General features: G+C 37.7%; 1 long non-coding RNA gene across 1 annotated transcript; it reads right to left on the reverse strand.

Annotated features, from left to right (window-relative positions):
- Positions 1-3,532: 3,532 nt before the first annotated feature.
- LOC115279677 lies at positions 3,533-4,412 on the reverse strand. Its single transcript, XR_003903579.1, has 2 exons — positions 4,140-4,412; positions 3,533-3,722 (listed from the first exon to the last, which is right to left on the reverse strand). It is a non-coding gene; the product is annotated as an uncharacterized LOC115279677 (long non-coding RNA).
- Between the last annotated feature and the right edge of the window lie 4,742 nt (positions 4,413-9,154).

Genomic DNA, 9,154 nt, shown 5'->3' on the forward strand with positions numbered 1-9,154 from the left:
TTAAGCTTCCAACTTTGGCTCAAGTCATGATCTCCTGGCCCATGGGTTTGAGCCCTGAGTCAGGCTGTGTGCTGACAGCTCAGAGCCTGGAGCCTTCTTCAGATTTTGTGTCTCCTGTTCTCTCTGACCCTCCCCTGCTCTCTCTCATGCTCTCTCTCTGTCTTAAAAATAAATAAACATTTTTTTAAATTTAAAAAATTCACTGGATGAGTTTAATGGGGGAGCAGAAATGACAGAGGATCGAACCAGTAGACTTGAGGATATACCAATACGATTTACCCAATTTAAATAACAGAGAATAATGTCTCTTCATGTCTTCCTCCCATTTTTTAACTGGATTATTTGGTTTCTAGGTGCTGAGTTTTAGAAGTTCCTCCTAAATTTTGGATGCTAACTTTTTATCAGATATGTTATTTGCCAAGTGTCTTCTCCCATTCCATAGGTTGCCTTTTAGTTTTGCCAATGGTTTCCTTCACTGTGCAGGAGCTTTTTATCTTGACGATGTCCCAATAGTTTATTTTTTGCTTTTGTTTCCCTTGCCTCAGGAGACAAGTCTAGTAAGAAGTTGCTACAGCCAATGTTAAAGAGGATACTGCCTGTGTTCCCCTCTAGGATTCTGATGGTTTCCTGTCTCACATTTAGGTCTTTCATCTATTTTGAGTTTATTTTTGTGTCTCATGTAAGAAAGGGGTCCAGATTCATTCCTTTACATGCTGCTTTCCAGTTTTCCCAACAGCATTTGTTGAAGAGACTGTCTTTGTCCATTGGATACTCTTTCCTGCTTTGTCAAAAACTAGTTGACCATATAGCTGTGGGTTCATTTCTCAGTTTTCTGTTCTCTTCCATTAATCTGTGTGTCTCTTTTTGTGCCAGTACTGTTCTGTCTTGATCACTACAGCTTTGTTATGAACAACAGAGAGAAAATAGACTGAAAGAAAAGTGAGTGAAGTCTCAGAAACCTGTAGTATGATAACAAAAGAGCTGACATCTGTTATTGGCATCCCAGAAAGAGAACAAAGAGAAAGAAGTATTGAAATGTTTGAAGGAAAATGTCTGAAAACTTTAGAAATTTGGCCCAAATCATAAACCTATTCAAGGAACTGAGCTAACTTCACGCAGGATAGATACAAACAAGGCAACTCCAAGACACATCATAAATGAACTTCTGAAGATGAAACATAAAAAAAAATCTTGAAAGAAGCCACAAAGAAACAAGGTGTTACAAACACCAACTAGATGATAGCGGATTTCTCCGCTGAGACCATAGAGGCCAAAGGGCAATGGCACTACATTTTTCTTTTTAAGATTTTATTATTATTTTTTAAGTTTATTTATCTTATTTTTATTTATAAAAAATGTTTATTTATTTTTGAGAGAGAGAATGTGTGTGTGAGAGGGGGAGAGGAAGAGAAAGAGGGAGGCACAGAATCTGAAGATAGGCTCCAGGCTCTGAGCTGTCAGCACAGAACCCAACGTGGGGCTCAAACCCACAAACCAAGAGCTCATGACCTGAGCTGAAGTCTGATGTTTAACCAACTGAGCCACTCAGGTGCCTCGGATATTTATTTATTTTTGAGAGAGAAAAAGGGAGGGGCAGCGAGTGAGAGAGAGAAAGAGGATCTGAAGAGGACTCTGTACGGAGAGTGGAGAGCCCAATGCAAGGCTTGAAACCATGACAGCATAATCTGAGCTGAAGTCGGACGCTTAACCAATTGAGTCACCCAGGAGCCCCAGCACTGTATTTTTCAACTATTAAGATAAAATGCAATAACTCTCAACCAAAACTCTAAATCAGGTAAACTCCATGAACTTAGAGAGAAGGAAAGAGATTTATACACAAAAGTTCTATTACCAGTAGAAGGGCGTGTGGCTACTGGGGAGACCAAATGAACACATGTCACCTCAAATATAATAGATAATTTCACCTATGTTCCACTTCAACTAAAATATTTTTGCTTCTAATACTTTTGAGATTATGACTCTTTCTCCATTCTTTTAGAAAGAATATTGGGTGCCTTCCACTGTTAACAAATCTTAAAACATTTACATTCTGCTTTCTCTTCCCAGTGTGCAAAATTATCATTGCTTCTACTAGGGAGTAGCTTTGACCTAGGCCAAGTAGACAAGACTGTATTAGGAATGAATGTCTTTTTGAGGCACCTCATAAGGCATTTTGGGGATGAAATCCTTGACCTGTCTTTGCTCTGACCACCAGGGATTACTTTTAGCAAACCACATATCTCTGAAAAAGAGGTTGGATGGAATTGGGTCAGATACTTGTAACGCTGACACCAAACTCTTACCAAGATTAGACCTTTGCCATTCAGTGGGAATAGGTGTTTGATTATTGAAAACATTCACAAAAGTTGGCTCAGTTGATCCCCCTCATGCAAGTACTTTAACAGATGGGCCTAACGGGAGCAAAGCAGAGCCGGAAGACCAGCAGGGTCATTGACCAGCAGGAAAGACCAGAAGCTCTTCCATTTTAGCTTAGGATTACCGGCTCCATCAATGCCTGGATTCTCCTCTGGAAGTTTTTGAGCACCTTTAACCATTCACATTTTATTTAGTAGCTTTAATCTCACTTAATATTCTCCTATTCCTTAAATAGATTGGCCCATGTACAGTTGTACCCATTTCTTAGATGAGAAGATCACTGTACAACTTTTACAAGGTACAGGTCACTGGCATCTGGATACAAAAACTATTTCAGGATTCTACCCACTGTACCATAGCCCTTTGCTATAGACTTAAATCTCTATGTGACTTAAATAATCCCCTACATTCTGGTCCCTCACTGACAAGTGGGCTCCAAATAGACTTTGCCACTCAGTCATGAGGAGGTAATTCTATCATGACTAAATGGATCTCGCCAAGAATCATTGAGGAGAGGCCCTTTTCACTTGGGAAACCACAGCTTGAAGGCTCAAAGCTGTGAAAGATAAATTAACCTTCCCTCGGACTTTGTCCAACCTGCCAAGCAAACTGGAAGTAATTATTTTATGTGGAATGCTTATTGCCATTACGGTGGCAGGGACTTGATTTCACCATTTAGCAGACCCATCTGTTCCTTCATTGGCAGGCACTCTGATCGCATGTCACCTGGGGCCCTGGCACTCTTGGGCCTTGATTGCAGGGCATGTCTGAGGCTAAGATGTGGGATAGTGAGAGAGTGAGAAGACCTGGCTTCCACCCTCAGTCTAGCTGGGGAGATGGGAGTAAGTGTGAAATGATAAATACCCTTGGAGCCTTGTTATTACCCAAAGGGTTGATCAGATAGTTCATATTTCAAAAATGAGCAAGAATGCACATGGTCACAGCCCAGGCAGTGCTTCTGCCACTGGCTAACTCTGATCTTGGGCAACTTACATAACCTTCTATGTGCCTCAATTTTCTCAGTCACAAATGGGCATAATAGTGCTTACCTCATTGAGCACTGAATGAAAGAAGTGTAAAGTGCTTAGCACCTAATCAATATTTGGTAAATGTTAGCTTTTGTGATATTGTTCCGAGAAGAGAGAAAGCTTTGGGGTGATCAAAAGGGCTTTTTTGGATTGGAAATCGTGTTTTGCCTTTTCTGCTTCACTCCCACTCCCATTTCACAGCTGTGTCTGCCTCCCTGGTCACACTTGGCTGGTCTAAGCATGGTCACGAACGACAAAGGAGCCAATACGCCTTCTTCTTCAGAAAATGTAGGACTGAAGTCCTTACCCCTTTGGTGGCTGAAACAGAAAGAAATGAAACTTGGGAGATGATGGCCAAGTTTCCTGCTACGTGGGATGAGGAACACTTTGAGAACCAGCTAATGTTGTTGGTTCTTCATTTGGTATCAAAACAAAACAAAACAAACAACAGACATTAGTGAAAGTCTCTGAGCAAAGACATTTTAGGGAGGACTATATCTTGTCCTTCAGTTCCAGGTAGTCTGTTTTCTAGAAACTATCTGCTTTTTAATGATGCCAAAATTTAGCATAATGGTAGCTGCTGTAGAAGTTTGTATTCAGGCTTTAGTAACATTAGTTGTCTCCAGCTTCTAGCATATTGACAGTATTTTTCATGGATAGGGGAGTTCCTGCAGTCCTTGTGCCTTAATTAGCTTTCTGATTGACCCAATCTAATTTTTCAGACTAGGTAATTACCTCTCATTTCCTTATGGGGAGAAGTTGCCAACAATTTTTATTTAGAGCAGGAGCCATTTGCTGTCAGGTACCACACAGCTGCAAGAAATGATGGGCACCTATGACCCATCGCTTAAGTTCTTGCTCAGATGGTGGTGTTGTCACGATGAGGGACACACATTAAAAAAATGGCTTTACATCTTCATACACAGCAAACCAGTTGTGACAAATGGCCCGCCACTGTGTTCCTGGAACTCCGATATCTGACAGAGACCTGAAAGTGAAGGAAATGGATCTACCATTATTCTGATTTTATGTGCCAGGTAGCCTGGCTGTGGTAGCCAGTCATCCTTGGCCGTGACACCACTCCTCTGTCTACCTCATAATAGCGTGGGGAGGATTAGCAGGTGGAGGCATCAGTTAAGGGCCTGGCACAGGATAAATGCTTGACAAATGACAGGAATTAGTGTTATTTTTAGTGATAGCTCTTCTGAATTTGCTAATTCCGTCCTTTTACCTAGATCACAAATCTTCTTAAGCAGGGATGATAACACGGCATCTTCTGAAGTCTTGGATTATTGATCCTGTACCATTCACTTTATTTCTTCCTTTTTTGGTGTGCTTTTAAAAAATGGTGCGTGTGTGTGTGTGTGTGTGTGTGTAGTTTGACAACACATTCATACAATCATGTGACTACCACCACAATCGGAATTTCATCACCCCTCCCACCTCCTCCAAGAAGCCCCTTTGCAATGATCCTTTGCAGTCAAATCCTCCCCCAAATACTCCCGTCTTTTTAAGAATGTCATATCAATGGAAACATAAGTGTAATGTTTTGAGATTCATGGGTTTATTTTTGTACTGTCACGTCTATTCCATTTATCTGTATGCCTATCCTTATCCTTATTATCCTACCGGTACCACAGTCATGATGATCACTGTAGCTTTGGAGTAAGTTTTGAAATCAGGAAACATGAGTCCTTCCAGCTTGTCTTTCCTGAATCCCTTGCATTTTTATATGCATTTTAAGATCAGCTTATCAATTTCTGCGAAAAAGTGATCTGAAATTTTGGTAGGGATGGTATCGAATCTGCCGATGAATTTGGGACTACCGACATCTTAAAAAAAATTACATCTACCAGTCTGTGATTATGGAATGTCTTTCCACTTACTTAGATTGTTCTTTAATTCCTTTCAGCAATATTTTATAGTTTTCAGTCTATGAGTCTCACCTTTCTTTTGTTAAATTTATTTGTGAGCACTTTACTTTTATTGATGCTATGGTAAATGGAATTGTCTTCTTCATTCTGTTTTCATATTGTTCATCACTGATGGATCGAAATACACTTGATGTTTTAAAAATATTCATCTGATATCCTGTAACTTGCTGAACTCATGCATTAAAGCTAATGATTTTTTGTGGATGTTTAATATAAAAGATTCAGCCATCTATAAATAGAGGCTTTCACGTCTTCCTTCCCAATGTGGATACTAAATGTGTTTCTTTTTTCTTAATTGTTCTGACTAGAACCTCTAGCACCATGTTAAATAGAAGTGGTAAGACATCCTTGCCCTGTTCCTTACCCTAAGCCTAGAAGGGAAATTCTCAGTATTTCATGATTGAGTATGATTTCAGCTGTGAGTTTTTTCATAAAATGCCATCTGTTGTGTTGAGGGGTTTCTCCTCAGTTTTCTGAGAATTTTTATCATGAGAAGGTATTGGACTTGGTTAGCAAAATGCCATAGTATTTTCTTACCAAACTTCAGCCACCTTGAAATAATTTTGTATAAGATGTGAGGTTTAGGCTAACACCAATTTTTGGTATTTGAATGTCCAGTTGTTCTAACACCACTGTGGAAAGTCTATCCTTCCTCCGTTGAACTGTCTTTGTCTTTGTTTAAAACCAATTGGCCATATTTGTGTGGGTTTCTTTATAACCATTGTATTGCCATTTACCTGTCTTTCCCTTTACCAGTACTACACAGTATCGCTTACCATAGTGTTATAGTGGTCTTAAAATTGGATAATTTGAATCCTCTCCTCTAAATTATTTTTCAAAAATATTTTTGGCTATTGTATTCACCTTGCCTTTTCATATAAATTTTATTTTATATATATATATATATATATATATAAAACATATAGATATCCATATCTATATGTCTATATATACATCACCCTCAAATCCTAACAAGTATTTGACTGGAATAACATCAGATCTGTAGATCATTTTGGTGACAATTCACATCTCAACTACACTTGAGTGTTCCAATCCGTTTATGGCCTGTCTCTGCATTTACTGAGAGCTTCTTTGATGTATTTCACAAGCATTTTGTAGTTCTCAGCATACAGAGTTTGCACATGCAGATGTCCACTTGAATATGTCATAGTTTGGAGCTATATTAAACTATTGATTTCAGTTTTCTATTTTTGATTGATAATATGTAGAAATTTGAATTTTTTTGTAAATTTTCTCTTATTCTTGCTGAACTCCCTTATTATTTCACAGAAACTTCTAGATTTATTGCCTTGTTGTTGTTGTTGTTGTTGTTGTTATTGTTTTTCAATAGATGGACATGTTGTCCATGGATAGGAACAGTTTACTTTCTTCTTTTCCAATCCATATGCCTCTTATTAATTTTGCTTGACTTATTGCATGGCTAGAACTTTCAGTATAATTTGAATAGGAGTGGTGAGAGTTGAGTCCTTGTCAGCTCTTCATCCTGGGAAAAGGGCACCTGGGTGGCTCAGTCGGTTAAGCGTCTGACTTCAGCTCAGGTCATAATCTCACAGTTCCCGGGTTTGAGCCCCACTTCGGGCTCTGTGCTGACAGCTAGCTCAGAGCCTGGAACCTGCTTCTGATTCTGTGTCTCCCTCTCTCTCTGCTTCTCCCCCTCTCATCCTTTGTCTCTCTCTGTCTCAAAAATAAACATTAAATTTTTTTTTAATTTTTATTATAAAAAATTTTTAATGTTTTATTTATTTTTTATACAGAGAGAGACAGAGCATGAGAGGGGGAGGGGCAGAGAGAGAAGGAGACACAGAACCGGAAGCAGGCTCCAGGCTCTGAGCCAGCTGTCAGCACTGAGCCTGACGCGGGGCTCGAACCCACGAATGTGAGATCTGACCTGAGCTGAAGTCGGAGGCCTAACCAACTGAGCCACCCAGGTGCCCCTAAAAATATTTTTAAAAAGCAGAAGAAGAATTCAATCTTTGTCCATTATGTTGTCAGTATTTTTTTTTTGGACACCCTTTATCATATTATGGATGTTTCTATTCTAAGTTTGATCGGAGTTTTTACTTGAAATGACTGTTAATCTTTCTGCTTTTCTGAATAATTTTATATGTTTATATGTTTTTTTGTTCTTTAGTCTATTAGCTTAGTGGATTTCATAAAATTATTTTCATATGTTAGACTAGCTTTACATCCCTGGGATTAACCCCAATTTGTCGTGGTGCATTATTCTTTTTATGTATTGCTAGATTTGATTTGCTAATATTTGGTTAAGGATTTTTCCTATGTTCATGAGGTATATTGGTTTATGGTTTTCTTCTCTTTTACTGTCTGTCTGGCTTTGGTGTGAGGGTTATTGCAGCCTCATAAATGAATCTGTAAGTATCCTTTCCTTTCCTCTTTTAATGTCTGTGGCTCTGTAGTGAGAGCCCACCTTTCATTTCTGATACTGAAAAATTTATGCCTTCTTTCTTTTTTCTTTGCCAATTTTCTTAGAGATTTATCAAGCTGATAGATCTTTTCAGAGAACCAAAATTTGTTTTTATTGACTTTTTCCTATTGGCTTATCATTTTATTTATTTTTAAATTATTTATGTTTATTTATTTTTGAGAGAGAGAGAGAGAGACAGAGCATGAGCGAGGGAGGAGCAGAGAGAAAGGGAGATGAAAATCTAAAGCAGGCTCCAGGCTTTGAGCTGTCAGCACAGAGCCCAATGTGGGAATTGAACCCAGGAACTGTGACATCATGACCTGACCAAAGTCAGAACCTTAACTGACTGAGCCAACCAGGTGCCCTGGTTTATCAACTTAAATGTCAATAATTTTTGCTGTTTTATTTACTTTCTTCTGCTTGCTTTTGGTTTATTTTTTCCTCTTTCCAAAATTTCATAGGGTGGAAGCATGGACTGTTGATTTGAGATGTTTCTTATTTCTTAATACAAACAGTTAACAATTAATGGTACTCAAAATCTTGCATTAGCTGTTCTCACAGATTTTGGTATGTTGCATTTTCATTGTTTAAAAAATACTTTCCAATTCCTTTGGTTATTCACTCATATATTATTTAGAAATGTATTATTTAACTTTCATGTGTTGGGATAATTCCACTTATCATTCCATTATTTATTTCTAATTTAATTCCATTATGATCAGAGAAAATAATTTATATGATTTCAAATCTCTTAAATTTGTTAAGGTCTCTTTTATAACCCAAATATAGTCTATGTTAATGATGGTTCCATAAAAGCTTGAGTATTTGGTGTTTGATGTAATGTTCTATAAATATCAATTTATTCTGGTTTGTTGTTTGGTTTTTCTATATACTACTTGAGTTTTATGTATACTTCTTTTACTGATTACCAATAGAGGGATGTTGAAATTTCCAGCTATAGTTGTGGGTTTGTCTGTTTCTCCTTTCAGTTATGTACATTTCTGCTTCATATTTTTTTCTTTATTGTTAAATGCAACCACATTTAGGGCTGTTATGTTTTCTTGGTGAATTAATGTTTTTATCATTTATAATGTCCCTGTTTTATCCCTGGTAATTTTTGTTGCCATAAAATCTTCTTTGCCTAACATTAATTAGACCCTCCAGATTTACTTTAATTAGTTTCTGCACATCATTTTTTCCCTATAGCTTTACTTATAACCTAGCTCTATCATTATTTTTAAAGTAAGTTTTTATAGAGAGTATATAGTTGGATCTTGCTTTTCTTTTATCCGTTCCAGCAACCTATGCTTTTTAATGTGTGCATTTAGACTGTTATGTTTAATGTAATTATTGATATGTTTGGATTCAGC

This window comes from Suricata suricatta, chromosome 16 (genome assembly GCF_006229205.1).
Source record: "Suricata suricatta isolate VVHF042 chromosome 16, meerkat_22Aug2017_6uvM2_HiC, whole genome shotgun sequence".
NCBI classification, from domain to species: Eukaryota; Metazoa; Chordata; class Mammalia; order Carnivora; family Herpestidae; genus Suricata; species Suricata suricatta.